This window comes from Caloenas nicobarica, chromosome 2, assembly GCF_036013445.1.
Source record: "Caloenas nicobarica isolate bCalNic1 chromosome 2, bCalNic1.hap1, whole genome shotgun sequence".
In the NCBI taxonomy this organism is placed as follows: Eukaryota; Metazoa; Chordata; class Aves; order Columbiformes; family Columbidae; genus Caloenas; species Caloenas nicobarica.
The window spans coordinates 19,411,104-19,428,008 of record NC_088246.1 but is presented as its reverse complement, the minus strand read 5'-3'; the positions used below and the strand labels follow the sequence as shown (position 1 = coordinate 19,428,008).

Genomic DNA, 16,905 nt, shown 5'->3' with positions numbered 1-16,905 from the left:
TGTAGATTTTAACTCGTAATGCCAGGATCTGAGTACAATAGCAGATTAAATCTCTGTAGGGGAACTTCCTACTGGACTTTCTATTTTTAGATGTTTGTGGCTGCTTCTTCCTTCGCTTCTCAGTAGCTGGCTTTTTCTCCCTTGAAGACTTGAGTTGCTTTCTCTGAGATCTGCTTTCAAACTCTAATAATGTATTTCTGTTTAGAGCAATCTTTTTTTTTTCCTCAGTTTTGTAGTAAAAGGCAAAAGAAGACAGCATAAATGGAGCCATGCGTTTTTCCATTGTACGTTAGTGCACACATGAGGTAAATTCATGGCTTTGAGCACTAAATATTTGCAACACTCTTATCGTGTGTGTAACAGCACTGCAAACTTCCATGTAATAATAATAATACTAATAAATCAACCTAGAATTGCTTTTGCAGCTGGGTAGGTAGGATAGTCTGGTGCCCTGTGCATTCAGGCTGTCCATCACTCGTGAAAAATCCCAGTAGCAGCTGGTGCCTCATCCAAGGCACGCACGCGTCTGTAAGTCAGATGGGTGGTTCCAGAATAGATCTGTATTTCAGGAACTGCATCGTTCTTCGCTGCCATGCTTTGTTCCCTCTCTCGAGAGATTTACAATAGGAGTCCTGTTTCTAATCCATATCAGATCCAGCACATCTGGAGTTATGATATTGATTTTAATTACAATTAGACATTCTTCCTCTTCTCTGCTCTTCATCCTCAGGACATTGCAGGTTCTGTGCATCAACATTCACACTCCCCTTCACTCCTCCCCCCATTTCTATTATGTCTTCAGGGGTCACATCTCTTGCATTTCACTGTCTTTCAAAGGTCCATTTTTGTGTCCATTCTACCTCTCTATTCTTATTCAAGTGATGTGTACACATTTTCTGGAAATTTCAGTAACCATTTATTTATCTGTAATTTGTATTTTTGGATCACACATTTACTACTGAGCTTCATCCTTATGCCAGTCAATGTCCCTTATTTTTAATAAGGTATATTAATGCAGTAAAACAATTATAATGTTACAGAAATATCCTCATAATAGTCTTGTACCTGAAGAAGGATGCTCTTCTTTTTCACTGTAATGAATGTTCAATTTATTGTTTTTAAATTTTATTTATTTTGTATTATTGTTTTTAATGGATCATCTTCCCAGGCTCCTTTCTCTCCTATGTTTTGTTCTACTTCAGTTGTCACCAGTCTAAAGCAGCATTTGGCTTTTGCTTGCTATTGAACCCACTCCTGGAATTCTCTTTATTCTAGCGGGCTCTTAAGTTACAAGATTTTTCCTTCCTTACTTTGACAAAAATACTCGAAGTACTGTGCAGCTCCTGTGTCATTTAATAGTGGCTATATTTTGTCCTTGTCTGTTGTGGGGATGCAGCCAAATCAGAGCAAGAATTTAAGTTAAATGACTCTAAAAAGCTTGTAATCTTAGAAACCTCCTTTTGAGACATTCAGCAGTCTTTCTTTGTTATTATGAGTCTCTAGCTCTGAGTAATGCCCACATCTTCAGCATCACATTTACTGCCATCCTCTTGCAGAGCCCATCAATCCCGCACCAGCAGTGAGACAGAGACAGCTGGTAGTACCCACACATGGCATGTTTTAAATGCCTCAAATCCAAGAGAATAACCTGAGCATCTGCTTCTTGTCCTGTGGTCTTCATCTGCTCTTGGGCTGGAGAAGCTCCAGGTACTGTGCTGTCACCACAGAACTCACCAAAGCGCACACATTTTTGTCACTGGGCTATCCTGTGACTGGATTTCTGTCCGTGGCTTTCCCTTGCCATGAGTTAAAGGGACTATTCTTGAGAAGTTCAAGGTTACATCTTCAAAGGATATTTTGGTAGCAGCTGTGGCAAAACATGCATGTGTAGTCCTAGCAGGTTGTCAGAGGTTACACCAGTAGAGGGGAAATAAGGCAAAACAGGGACACATCAGGTTTCTGAGAGAACTGGAATGAAACTTCTGAGTCTCCATTTGAGCTGCTTCTCCCCACCCACGTCCTGGCTGTGTGCAGAGTGGCTCTCACAGAGAAGGCTGCAGTCAGGAATGGTTTTCATTAAAAAAAAGTAAAGTATTAGCAGCAGTAAACAAACCTTCTGTAACTTCACAATCAGAGATAACATGATGAGTAAAATGAGGCTATTGTAAAGAGTATTATGGAAAGTTTGTTCACTGCTAAATAGCAATTTCATGCAAACTGTGGATGCAGCCTGTTCCTGGGTCCTGCCATGACCCTCTTCCATCTCTCTTCCAAGCAGGGTCAAAATCCATGGGTATAGGAAGGCTAACTGCACTCTCTTTACTCCCCAAAGATGTTTTCTGGGCACTGTAAAATGAGATTTCAGTTTTGCAGAGACCTGAGTAACCTGCGACAGGCCCTATGGAGCTTGGGACCCTACTTTGGGAACGGCTGTCTTGGATTATAAGTGTGAAATCAAGACAGCATCTGTTAGCATTTAGTCTGGTATTTAGATGAACATGGATTTTGGTATGGAAACTAATTAGTCTGAGACGGCACTCCTTTTTCTCATATGAAATAAAAGTCATCAACAACTGAATAGATCTGTAACAAATTTTATTGACGTTTTGGGAAGGGCAAACATCGCCAGTGTTAATTAAAGTATTGTCACATGTTTTCCCAGGACAGGATTTCAGTATGTTGGTGCATTTTGATACTTTCTGCCTATATGGTAGGAGCTCTCACTGCTAATCAGATGGCAGGTAGCCACGAGCCATCAAACACCTCTCCCTGCATTTCTCCTAGAAGCATGCTCAGTGTTATTTCCCTGCTTCCTAATGAAGGATTTCTTTGCCAGATACCTTTGGAAATATTTTTCCTGTATTTCTTCATACTTTTCCCAATAGAGAGTATCTTTCAATTTCAGCTCTTTTCCTTTGTCACATTGACCCCAACACTGTTCTTTCTGGATTTCCTGCATGCTTTGTTTTTCCAAGTTTCTGTTTTCAGTTTGTGTTCATTCTTTTTGCATTGATGGAGCATCTGCCCATAATCTGCATTTCTCTATTGTAAAAAGGCATTTTGTTACATTGAGGCTTTGAATCAGGGATGAATTCCAGTTTAGTCTGTTATTCTCAAAGATGATTTCTGATCATCTAACTTCAATGCCTGAACAAGCAGCCTGGGCTCCTGACAGAGCAAATAAAACCTCCATAGAGAGGTCCAGAGGACTTTTATCTTCCTGATCATGGATCAGATCGTCCTAAATTGATTGGGTGCGGGGAGGACTGTGTGTCCTCAAGAACTTCCTTTATCTTTTGCTTTTTATGGAAGGTGATGGTTCTGTGGTGGTGTTAGAATACTTCTGTCTTGCATATAAATATTAAAAGGCTAGATCATGGTTTCTCTGTTTCTCAAGTATATAGCAAGGTCAGAAAAAGACAAGAGTAAGGGACTGGTAAACCCAGAAGTAGCATGATATGTTGAGGATGCCTGTGATTGTCCATCCAATGCTACTGAAAATTTTGTGGAGAACTTTCTTTGTCCACACGATCTCCATAGAAGAGTGCTGGGAAGGTTACATCAAGGCTGAAGTGCTCATAGCACAGCAGAGCTTCCAGGTTTCATTATCAGATCCCAGGGTGAAGGCAGGGACTACCCAGAGGCAATTCTGGCCTTCTACCCTTCTTAAGACTGTAAGTGATGCTGATGTTGCTTTAGCTGGGGCTGCAGCACCAGCCTCTCTTTGCTAAAATCCCGTAATGATACAGAGGAATCTCTAAGTGAGAGTCTCATGAGCGGAGATGAATGGATCTGGTCCAGGCTGAGGAAACGAAGAAGAGACAGATAACATTGTGTCTTTAACCGAAACCCCAAACAAACTCAAAAACCCAAGGACCCCTGTATTTTCTCAGTTACTGAAGTCAGCAGTGTGACAAGTGGGCTAATGCCCACCTCTCATCATTGCTGTGGACAATGCTGACCTCAGTCTAGCATATGGGTTAGCTATTGACTTGATTTCCCTTTAATTGAGATCTTCAAAATGAGCATCCTCAATGCTGTGCAGTGCACATTTATACAGCCACTCAGTAGACATTTTGCCTTTTCCTTGCCTATTAATGATAGCTGCTTGCAGTAAAGTTGTATGGAGGCTGTTACCACCTGAGTCTTGTTGTTCTTTGTTTTCTGACTGTTGCCCCTATCACATGGGGTACATTTCCAGATCTTGCCAGGGTATGTGGGGCTGATGTAGAGATGTGCATTTAATATTCATGGCAAAGGCATTCTGTCCACTACTGCCCTCCATAAAGTGTCACGTTTATTTATAAGACTGGTTTATAAAAATATACATACAGAGTGAGTGAAAACTTGTTTCCTCACTATAAGTGATCTTAACAAAGAGCTTTCCGGACTTGAAAGGAAAGACAAGTAAGCTATACGCTATGATTTAGGTTTCTGCAGTAGGAAGTCTTTTAAAGCAGCTCATAGAGATCTTTCTTAAACGGCTGTGTTGACCTTTATTAAAGTGGTAGCCAAAATTTTGGGAGGGGGGTTGTTTTTTTGGTTTGTAGTTTCTTTTGTTTGGGGTTTTTTGGTTTTTGTTTGGTTGGTTGGTTTTTGGTTGGTTGTTTTTCTTTTTTTTTTTTTCGTTCTGAGGTTGTTCCTGCCTGTAGGTTGAGAGTTGCTTCCTTTCGCTGTTGAAGGCTGGGGTTGGAAAGGAAGGCTTACTGCAATCTATTTCAAGAATAGTCTGAGGAGGAGGAAATTCCCTTCTTGTTGCTAATAGCTGGTGCAGAACGCTCTGCTGGAGAAGGAGAAGAGTTCAGTAAGTTAAAAAAATTTTGTGAAGTTTTGATTTCATGCATCTTGTTATTATCTAGAATTTCATTGTATTGCAGACATAGTATATTTTATCTTCTTTGTTAAAGGGTGGGGAAACTGTGGGAATCGTGCATAGCTTTGAACTCAGTAGATACTAATTTGGTGACACCACCGGGGTGAATTGCTCAGTTAGAAAAGAAAACGGTAGCAGATCAGTTACCGCTTGCATGACAAAGCATCGGTTTAAGCTGATGAGGTACCTCCAAGAGGCATTAGTGCATTTCATTATCCAGAAGCTTGGATTGAGAGAGGTAATTTTGCCCATCCACGCATCTATAATGTCCTTACCTTTTCAGATGTTTCAGGTTGCTTTAGGGTACTTCCATCAATAATTTTGAATCAAGGGCCCTGTTTAAATACCAACAGCAGGGCAATCCAAACCCTCAAGGCAGAGCTAGGTATCCTAGGTGAGCGTATTAGGAGAGTGTTTGTCTAGATGCATTTCTCTTTCACTTAAATTGAAAGTGGAGCAGCATTCGGGGAACACCCAATTCTGTGCGGTACCCAGCAGTGTGTGCTGCTGTGCTGGGAGCAGCTGGCGCTCGGGGCTGTGGGCAGCGGAGACGGGGGTGATGGAGACGAGATGGAGACCCTTGTGCTTCTCTGTCGCTCAGTGAGGGGGCTCCTGGTGCTTCACGGGGCTGTGCTGAAGCAAAGTGGGACCCCTGAAGTCCCTTTGCTCCCTCCTTGCCCCGCACAGGGCTTGGCCAGGGAGGAGGAGGCTGCATGAGTGAAGGAGACAAAGCCCAGGATCTCAGCCAGGTCTGGCACCATCTGGTCCCTGCCAGCTCCTTGGCTGTCCCTGTGACATTCGGGAACCCACTGCTGCTAACAGACCCCTTGTAGGAGCTGTTATGCAAATGCCAAAAAGGCTCTGCACCTCAATAGTCTCGAACTGTGGAAAATTCACATTTGTTCTCCTTTTAAACTTTTGTGCAGCAGAACTCAAAAGAAAATAATTAGTAAAAGAGGGGGAAAAAATTTAAAAAGCAACAACAAAAACCAAAACCAAACCAAAATCCAAACAAAAAAACCCCTCCAAAAATTAAAAAAAAACAAAACAAAACAACCAAACCCCACAAACCTGGAGATGGAAGAAACATCTTCCACCAGATAACTTATCAAGGTATTCTTTGCAAGCCCTTTCAAGCCAAAAATGTTGCTGCAGGTGTGAAGTTAGTTTGCTCATGAAGCTGCTTATATACCCAGGTGTGCCACCCTCACATACTGTCTCTGTCACATATGTGCTACCCTTTCAGAAGAGACGCATTCTGGTGTTGAGTGTCTCATCCCATCCCACATTCTGCTTTGGAACTTGGCCAGGTGGGATTTGTTTTCACTTTTATCACAGACAGTATCACCTGCTTTGAATTTCTTAAAGATGCCTGTCAGATGTGTATGCCAAAATGAGATACTATTAATGTTCGTTTCATTCATGCAGCCATTTAATAAGATTATTACTACTTTAAAATGAAAATTAAATATTTAACTGAGAGAGGATTTCTGCAACCCGTTTTGAAGTATCATTTATTATATTATGAGTAGTAGCCTGAAACCCATACCAGAATTCAGCGGACCATTATACCACATGCTGTACAGGAAATTCTTGTCCCTCTTGTTACAGTTTATAATTTAATCGATGATGAACCTTATAGAGAGGGAGCGACATGCTGTGAAACGTGATTGTAGCTTTATGTGTTTGTGCATACGGTTGTATATATGGGATATTTCAAAGTTCATTAATAAATTGAGAATGTCATATTGTTTTCCAGCCTATCTATATGACTTTATACATTTTATAAATTTTTTGAGAAGTGTCAAATAACTAAAGGTTGCAGTATTTACTTTATTTCACTTTTTTAACATAACTTTATTTTCCTGTAACTTTGGGCCTTTGTATTTCTTGAGAATGAAATTCTGGTTTTCAACTTTTAAACTATATCCTAGACAAATTTCAGGAATTCATGTGCCTTACTTTCATTTTTATCCTGCTGTTTGAAATCCTGAAATAAAATCCGTAATTTGTCTGTAAAATGTGTTGGGTGCTTTTATTGTGTTTCAGGTATTCGGAATTTTTACAATTGCCTCTTTCTTTAAATAGAACTGCATCCGTTGTCATTCCAAGCACTGAGAAGTGTATTGAAAGGCAATTCTTTTTGTACTTGTAAACAAGCTTTCACATGACAGTACTTTGAAAGTGTTTTTTAAATTGTTCTACATCTGTGTCTGATGTTAAAAGCATTAAAGAACAGCCAAAACCCAAGACCTCCTATCGGCCTCAAAATGCAGAATATGTAGACACCATAAATATTCAAAACTGCCTATCTTTAATTTAAATAGCAAACATAACCCATAAATGCCCCCCCTAAGCTTTCTCCTCAAGCTTTACTGCTTTATAGACTTTCTCTGCCAAACTTCTTTGTTCTTGCTTTCACATCTGGGAAGAGACAGTCGTTCCCTTCCACACTGACTGGAGCTATTTGTGTGTCACCTTGTCTGCAGAGTGACATGACAAAATACTTTCACTGCTTGCCGCAAAGCCCAGAGCACCTGGTGCCTTTTGCGCCTTCTTTCCTCGCCGCTTGTCCCCCTGCCTGGGGCTGGCACTGCAGGAAGAACCACAGCAGCCAAAACCCACCTGTCTGGGGTGCAAAACCATTGGGTTTAATTTAGTGTTGGAGGAGCAGTGCAGATGGGGGTAAACTGCTGCAGCAGCCTGTACGCAGGGTCTGCAAAACACCTCTGGAGAGCAGGCTGATCACATCGCTACGTGGTGGCCAAGTAGCAGAAATCACCAGCTGGCACTCTGACGGAGTGGTGCTGGGTTTGTGCAAGGTTTGTGAGAGTGTGAATGGACTTGCACAGAATTTGTGTAAGGGTGGCAGAAGCTCTTAAGGCCCAGCAGCTGAGGATTGGTAAAATAAGCCAGCAGGAGACTGAGAGAGATCAGGTTAGTAGAGCAATACTGGTTTAAAACTTAAGTAAGTGTGTAGGGTTCATGAAAAAAATAAACCTTGATTACATTTTTCTTTTTTTACCTAACGTGTTTAAAGTATTATATTGTGTGTAAGTAAATTACGCTGTCTTTTTAGGACACAATAAGGCCTTATGTTTATAAAATAGAAGTTAAAACACATTAATAAAGTTATATATATCTGGGAACCACCTTGTGTAGATATTACCGAGCTACATTAAATTTTGCCTTTAGAGTTTCGCTTTGCCTAAAAATCATAATGTATTGGGTTTTCAAGGGCTTTAAGTCAAAGTCAACAGAATTATTAGGTTGTAATTGTGCAATAAATTGTGATTTTTATACAGACTAGTGAGGTTCAACATGGTAACAGGAAATTAATCCATTATTGGAAATGGTGTGAAAATGAGTTTTACTTATTGTTTGGATTTAAATTGATTCTCTTTTTATTTCTGTGGTTATTGATTAATGTAAAGTATAGGAATAAAGATTACTAGGTTATATTACAATGGCTAAACTTTGACAATAGTTCTGTAGGAAACAGACCATGTAAATGCAAAATCAGAACGGTGTGTTTTCCTGAAGTGATACCATATGTTAGTTGATTAACAAGTTGTAGGAATATTAGAAGACCTTGGCTGCTGGTAAGAAGGAGCATCTGTTTTCTAAGACTTTTATCTAATATGTGTAAAGACTTTGCCAGGTCAAGTTTAAGCATTTTTTCTCCTTTTTTTTTTTTTTCTTTTTTTTGTCTTGGTATACTAGGTATAAATTCCCTGGGTATTTTTCTTTCCATAGGCAACACTAACACGTTCTTGTGTCTTAACTCCTGTTCCTGTGTCTTAACTCCATCCCCGTGAAGAAAATGCAGTAATGTTAAGAAGTAATGCAGAATGTCCTAAGTGCAAGTATTTTATACGAGCAGTTCAAAATTCTTCCAGCATCACAGCTCGTATTGGGTGTAAGACTTCATGTTTTATTTTGTTTTCATCTTCAACCAGACATCAACCCTATTAACTGAAGAGCAATTATAAAAGTTGAATTTTCCTTCAGAACTTAGTAGTCCACATTGAGGTCATTGCAGTGAGGGTGCGAAGTGCCAAGTGTGCGTGCCTGCATGAATCGTCAGCATAACGACAAAAACAAGTGTCCCGAGTTTTTACAGAGTAAAATGTACCATCTTCCACTTAAGACCTATTTTGAGATCTTAAGCAGAGTTTAAGTGGTTAATTAGTCTTATTATACTGGCCTGCAGCACATTCTCTTGTGGCCTGGCCAGCTTTGGGGTTGTGTTGAGAGCCAACAGTCTGAGGCTTCGCGCTGAAAACAACTGAGGTCTTAGGGAAAGACCAGAGATTTTAAGTTGTTTCATGCCTGCCTTATAAAGAACTTCTACTCCTTTGTGTTCAACAACATCACAGTTTGAGGTTTCCCAAACACAGCATCTAAGAATAACTTTAATTTTTCTTATCCGGGACTTTTCTCTCAGGTGGTAGTCTTACCTTAGCAATCTGCTTTGATGTGATTTCAGGCTTGGGTTTGGCACAGCACTTTGCACAGTTACCTGAGAGGAGAAGGCTGAAGCAGGAGCTGGCTGGGCAGTAGATGCTGTAGACCAGCAAGGACAGACGGTAAAAGCTCTCTAGAGCTGCACTGGCTCCCCATCTGCTGAGTCCTACAGTGTCTCTGATTTATGTGATGCTGCATTTCATCCTTTGTGGTTGGTTTTGTTCTGGTGGACGAAAGCAGTAGTTGAGGTTAGATGAGGCTTCGCAAGCCCCAGATTTAAATATCAAGAGACTTTTCTCCTGGTCTCAGGGAACCTGAGCATGTTGACCTTTCAAAGCGGGTGCGAGCCTTTGGTAGAAGGAGTAAGTACATCAAAGAAATAATTTCCCTCAACATGTTTTCAGTGGGAGACTCAGGTTTATGGAGAATAACTTTGTTTTGGATCCAGATGTAAACTGGCTGGGAATGTTTCTGGTTTGTTTGTCTGTCTGTTTTTAATTTGATTATGTATCCTTTTCCATGGGAGAGATGTCTTACAAATACAGCCAGAGAGACCCCTCTAGGAGCAGCCTGTCTGTAATCAGCATCTCTCTCCTTTGGCACTCGCACCCTTTCTGCTAGCTACAGTGCTAGCAGGGTCAGTCCTTGCCTTGCCTGTCTTTGGAATAACTTCACCCTCGGTGATAATTTCATGAATTGCGCAGTTACTGCTGAACAGCTGAGCCAAGGCAGAGCCGGCCGGCCAGCCTGGCTGGGTGCTGCCAGCCCTTCGCCTTTCTCTTCACTTCCCTTTGTGAGATGCCACCCACCGCCTCCCAGAAACACAGGACGGGTCCTGCAGGGCTGTGACCCTGCTGGGCGCTGTGCCGGGGGGGCTGCCCAGGAGGGGGCAGCAGCGCTCCAGCTGCCAGCCCCCGCGCTGCCATCCTGCCCACTGCCATCCTGCCTGCTGCCCCTTGCCCACTGCCCACTGCCATCCTGCCTGCTGCTAGCCTGCCTGCTGCCTCCTGCCTGCTGCCCCTCTGCCCGCTGCCTGCTGCCCCTTGCCCACTGCCATCCTGCCTGCTGCCCCATTGCCCGCTGCCTGCTGCCCCTTGCCCACTGCCATCCTGCCTGCTGCCCCATTGCCCGCTGCCTGCTGCCCCTCTGCCCGCTGCCCCCTGCCCCTCTGCCTGCTGCCCCCCGCCTGCTGCCCGCTGCCCTCTGCCTGGGCAAGGCTCCCACTGTTACCAGCTGCAAGTAGCACGTAGGATGTGCTTCAACATGTTCTTTCGGGGGGGCTCATTTGGTTTCATTGAGGATGAGAAGGAAATGCAAATATTTTAAAGATTTTTTTTTAAGAGTGGTTTGCATGTTGTTAATAACTTTTTTGGCAAAGTCTTATTTCTCTGTTCATCTGATTTCCCCTTACTTTCATTAGAAGGCTGTAATTTGAAGCTGTGAAGGAAGTTTTGAAACAGACAATGGGTGGAGAGCAACCTATTTGCTCAGTGCTTTGGGACTTTCCATGGTAGGAAACTGTTTGTTTGGTTTTGCAAAAATTGCATGTGTTTCATTGGCAGGACATTGAGCATAGCCATCTGATGACCACAAAGTGAAAGCTAGGACAAGCCTGAAGACAAAGTAGCAAGACGGGAAACTGTTTCCCTCTCCTTCTACTGGGCTGTGTGCTTTAAGGGACGGCAGCTTCAACACCGGTAGGAGGTGGGTGCTCGCTTTCCCTGCAGGGAGTCACACTGATGCTGAACAGCCTTCAGTTGTTCTAACTCCCCAGCCCAGCTCTCTGCCTCTCACTAGTCCAACTATCCATTCTGTCCAGCTACCAGCAGCTTTGAAAGCTCGACCTTTTAACTATGCCTTCATCTCTACATACAGCTGTAGCTTTTCTTGATTTGTTTTCCATGGGGGGCTATGAGGGGCAAAGTAAGGTATTTTGTCAGGAAAATATGTTGTTGGCGATGATGAGCCGAGAGATGAGAGAAGAAACAGGTAGACAGGCAGTCACAGCACACGTGTGTGTGTTCATGTGAGAGAAAGAAGTGTTACCTTCTCTGTGTGGTGCCATATGCTGCACTGAGCTGAGATCCCGGCGCTGCTCAGTGGGGCCCCGTGAGGATGGCGCGATGTGCCTCCATGGGTTGGGGTCAAAGTGTAGAAGGAGGAAGGGCTGTTTGCAACTCTTCTGGCACAGCCACAGCAGCCGCTCGTGAAGTGTTATGGACAGAAGTTTAAGAGCAAGCTTCATGCTTCGGTTTTCAAAGCCTGGCCAGGAATCGTGCAACAACTCCATCTGGTATGGGATTGCAAACAGAAACGTAGTGCAAGGGAAAGACAGACAGTCATCAGCCTTGTAAAACTGCATTTTATGATAGTGAGAGTCTCCTTAGAATATGCTCTGGATTGGATTGTTTTGTTTCAAGAGAGAAATGTTTAAGAAACAGATTGTCTAGTCTGCTGGCAGAAAAACAGTATGACAAAAGTGTTGGCCAAAAATAGAAACAGGAAAGTCTTCATACAGAAACTTTGGAACATGAGCCTAAAATTTAGGATTAAATATATGCTTGGCTCTTGAGGAAAACAGTCTACTTGGGAATCACCCACTGTCCAAAACATTGTGGAAATGTTAAAGAGAGTATTATAAGATATTTCCATGTATAGACAGTACCTGTTTTTCCAAAGAAAAAAATGATTTTATTTTATTCTCAGAACTATTTAAGGAAGTGTGATACCATCCGAAAAGCCACATGTGCAAATCTTTTCAAGAGATGACTGCTACCTTCAATAGAGAGCTGCCCACTGAACAATCAGTGCTCTGCTCTGCCGTGTGTGTCACCTCCTGTTACACTGGCTTCATACGTGTTGGGCATTTAGTCTAATGTGTCTGCTGCTTTACAGTCATGGAGAGATGTCTCAGGAGAGTAATTTTCCCTGTCCTAAAATAAGCATCTAGAATGAGTGGGCTGAGTAACCTTCCGCAGGTTCCTGTTTCACCCCTGTGGTTTACTAGGTGAATGGCTTACACTAGTTGCTTACATTTTTGGTGGCTGAGACTGGGTGAGGTGAGACAGGTTGTCTTCAGAAGGAGGAAGCTCTGGAATTCTCTGGCGATATCTAAGGAGAAGTCCCATCAGCTAGAAAACAGTACTCTGATTTTCTCTTATTTGCAGCATCAATATTGCAGATGGGCGTAAAACAGCTCTAGAACAACAGATGCTTTTGCCAGCCTGCAGTCACCTTCACAGGTCCGCATGCAGGGGCCCTGGTCTCCAGCAGAGGACAGATTTGGCTGCTCTGACCAAACCGCAGTACGCAAAGGTTGCTTATGCAAGGTGTTGTGAACTGTGTGCACTCCACACCCATGAAGCTTTTGTGGTTATTTTTTAACCACTTCAGATTTTCTGGGTCAAGTGTTACTGAGATGCATCACTGTGTATCATGTCATATGTGCATCATTCTGAAAAACAGTATTTAATCATGCAAATAAAATGTTTACCAAGAGTCTTCTGCAACATATCCCATCAGCTCCCTGTTACTGCAGCAGCTACCGGTGCATGACACTCCTTACTAGTCTGATGTGTTTCTGCAGTTAACACAGAAGTACATAATCTCAGGTATGAAACTGCCATTGCTTTCCTGCAAGTTTGATAATTCAGTAAGAACTGCTTTCTAAAGTACTGAAAATCTAATGAGATTCTGGATAGGCCTCTTTCAAGTCAGCCAGTCATAACATTCCTTGAGAAATTGCTAGTAAAGTTTCTTACTGTGCATAGCTGCTTAATAAAAGGTGTATTATTCTTTGCCCTTGAAAAATCTTCTGACTACCAAAACAAAAAAAGCTCTCCTAAAGCTCTCCTGTTTTCTTGGAACAAGAAAGCAGGGAAGTGGTTAGACATCTCAATAAGCCAAAGAAGTAGTAAAAGCAAATTTCCAAAGAACTACAGGGACAAAACATCTGATGCCTTCATGGCGAGGCTGTGTGCAGTAGCGTGGGCAGATATTCAGATTTCATGCTTCTAAATGAGAAAATTGCCAGTGATCCTGCTGCTACCAGATCCCAGTGGTGGGTTGTGGAGTGCTGTGCACTGATCTGAATAGCCTTGCCTGCCTTTACCATGGGTCCTGTGTCCCAGAAAGAAGAGGATCGGTGAGGGAGGCTCGATGCCACCCTGGGCCTCAGCCTGAGTCACGGCACCTCAGGTCCTCCAGAGTGGCCTTTCAGTAAAGGGGAGATAATGAGGGTGGAAAGATGATCTCAGCCCCCCCAGGCTGTACTGATCCCTTGTTCAAAAGGTTTAACTGCATTCTGACACTTGGTGGTAGGCAGAGCTTCCGATGCTGATGCCATGTAGGATTTACCCTGCATTGTCCACCACCTCTGTGGAATAGATGAAGCACTGCACATTTGTTCTCTAGCTTCCACTACACTAACTTTCCTGTGCAGACAAATGTTTAAATGTTTTTACAACAGATGAGATGATATGACTTAACGTATTGTATGCCATTCATTCTCTCCCAGATCCTCGCTCCAGGAGATTTCCATATGATTCTTGCTACCCAGCAGAGTGTTTTGATTAGATCTGGGCGTTTTATTTTTCTGTTGTAATGTAAGTGCTTCTATTTCTTTATGTTTAGCAAGTATTACAAAGTGTTACTGTCAGCATTAAGGCATCTTGTATCTCGTCAAGTGTAAGAGCAGTTGTAGCAGGTCAGACCAGAGGTCCAGCCCAACAACCACTGAATGATGATGGTTACCTAGGGAAGAACACAGGATCAAGGAGAGTATGTGGTGATACTTCTGGAATATCCTCCCAGCTCCCAGCAATATATGATTAAGAGGTTGCTTGGAAGAAACCAAGGATTATGTTATTTTTTTTTAACAGTACTCAATGGATTTTTTTTTTCCATTTACTTGGAGTTTTGTTTTTTTTTTTTTAAACTCCTGTAAACTCAGCAGCAGCAATGTCCTACATCAAGAAGTGCCCTATCTTACCAGTATTTCCGTAGTGCTCTGTGAAGTTAATATTCACATCTATGTATTTTGGAACCATTAGCCTCGTTTCATTTGATGACCCTACAGTCTGTATTGAGACAGACAATGAATAGTCTTTCCCTATTCAGCTGCTCTTTGTCACTCATGTTTATAGACCTCAAACAGATGTTTGAGTCATCTGTTTTCAGAATGGAGAGTCCTACATAATTTAGTTGTTCCTTGCACAGAAACTGTTCCATAACTTTGATCATCCATGCTGCCTTTTTCTTAACAGTTCTATTTCTGCTGTATCATTTTTGACCTGGAGTGAATTAAAACTGCATGCAATATTAAAAATCTGGGTAGGCTGTGGATTTGTAGAGTAGCATAATGATATTATCTGTCTTGTTCACTATTCTTTTCCTAGCATTTTCTAACATCTAGTTAGTTTTTTAATCACTAATGAGCACTGAGCTGAAATTTTCGTAAAATGGTGATACCTTCAAACTTTCTTTTTGAGTAGTAGTAGTCTATTCAAAGTCAATGTGCCTCACTTTACATTTATCTACATGGGATTTCACCTGTCGCTTTACTGCCTACTCAGTGAATCTTGTAAGGTCTTTTCTTCATAATCAGCCCTTGTCTTTACTTCACTGAATATCGTAATGTTCTCAGCAAGCTCTGTCACCTCACTTATAACCCCTTTTCCAGCTCACTAATGTTGAGAGCTGCCTGGACCAGTGCATTCTCTGTGATGCCACTGATAATCTCCATCCCCTGGGAAATTTGTCTTTTGTTCCTACCCGGTCTGTTCTATCTTCATTCAGGTTTTTAATGATGGGAGGATCTCCTCTATTTTTTATTTTACCAAGGGATGTTGCCGCATGCCCTGTGGAAATCCGGAGGAACCATATCTGCTGGCTATCGTGTCTGTTCTTTCACTGGGTTGGGAAATGGAAATGAAGTTCTGCTTCTGCTTTCCTTGACCCATATGATCTTGTGTTTCAGGTTCTCTCTGCAATATTAAATTATTAATTTCACAGGACCACATTTGGGTTTTCCTACTCATCCAGCATGTTGTCTGCATGCAACGTGTCAAGAATCCTATTGGGGACTGACATATGCTGCTTTCTGAAGTTTGGGGGAAGCGTTTATGGTTCTTATTTTAGCTCCATCAGCAAAAGAAAATTATGAGCAATAGTGCCTCTGTGGCTGAATTTGTGGTTTATTGAAAACTCTGGCAAAGCCCACAAGATGAGGAGAGAAAATAATGCCTGATTTTATATTTCAGCTGCTGACTGCAGCTGCAGCTTTCAGAAAGCTTTTCAGCCTGGCTCCTGCCTCATTTTCTCCTAGCTTCCTTTTACTGCAAGAGGAAGCTGAATTGCAGTACTGAACACTCCATGACTTAGTTTTTCAGTATGCAAACAACTCAGACTTTACATGGTATGTCTTTGAGTATAGGTATTATCAGATGTGCATTATTTAAGAAGCGAGTGAAGGTACAAAAAAAGATTTTTTTAAAGTCAGAATGTGTAGCAATGTGTTAGATGTTTTTAGAAAAACAGAAGGTGAATGATTTAAGCTGTCTGCAAGGGGCTGAGATTTTATGTTTATGTTTTATTGAGATATCACTCCCTCAATGAACTAATATTAAGCCTCGGAATTCACAGTTACTTATCATGTATCAAATAAAGCTGCTATGTTCTTACAACTGGTGACAACTTCTGCAAGATGAAGGGGAATTAGTATTTAACCAAATAAAGAATCCCTGCGGCATGGCAGTCCCATGCTGATGAAGACAACTGAGGGACTGAAAACATGCTACCTTTCAACAACCGAGGCTTGATTCATGTCTTGAACACACTCCTGAGATTTGCATGGAGCTATGAAGAAAAGGTAGTTAGCGATGATTTGCAAAGCACTGCCACAGTCTTAATGTCTGTGACTAAAATCAAGTACACTGTAAGACAGCATTGAAAAAGGACCTCATGCTGCCCAGGAGGCCCCGTGTGGCCTTGTCCTGGAGAGAAATGGTTCTCAGACCCTTAAAGTCAGAAGACCACCCAGTCTTTTCCTTGTAGGGTGGGGAAAACAAACAAATTACCTTCTTTGATGATTGGGAAAAGAAAGTGATTGATAATTACTGCCTGTAGCATTTTACCCCCGTAATTGTGGTATTTGGCCTGTATTTTCTGGCTGCGTTTTGGCACTTCTTTAGAAAACTATTCAGTTTTGATTGAGGTGTTTCAAGTGATGTCAGACCCGTAAAGCCCTCTGTCCTAATTTCCATTCTGCAGGCTGTCTTCTGCATTTAGGTTTATTCCCATAGTCCTGGATAGAGGATAGCTCTGGATCAAGCTTCTCTACCAGAATCCAGCTATTCTTGATTTGAGCTCCTACAGCAAGACTCCTTGCGAAAAACCAGACTAAAAGCATTGAATGAATACTACTCATGGGTTGCAAACTCATCCTTTGCTCACTCAGTGCCCTCTTCCAAGGGCATTCCTGCGTTACTCTCTGCTGTGAGAGAGGATTTATAGGAGCTTATAAAACTGAAATGGGGGCATGTAAGTAATATTGTCATCTTGTCTCA

At 42.1% G+C, this 16,905-nt stretch overlaps 1 protein-coding gene across 2 annotated transcripts in view; it reads left to right on the top strand.

Annotated features, from left to right (window-relative positions):
* Positions 1 to 16,905, top strand: part of KIAA1217 (KIAA1217 ortholog) — a 355,643-nt gene that overhangs the window by 139,172 nt on the left and 199,566 nt on the right. The window contains exon 1 of one of the 2 annotated variants that reach the window (XM_065628995.1): positions 4,753 to 4,804. The exons of the other annotated variant lie outside the window; for it this stretch is intronic. The gene's annotated coding sequence lies outside the window, so the exon portion shown is untranslated. Of the gene's footprint in view, positions 1 to 4,752; positions 4,805 to 16,905 lie in introns of those variants that run through there. 2 annotated transcript variants of the gene reach the window in all.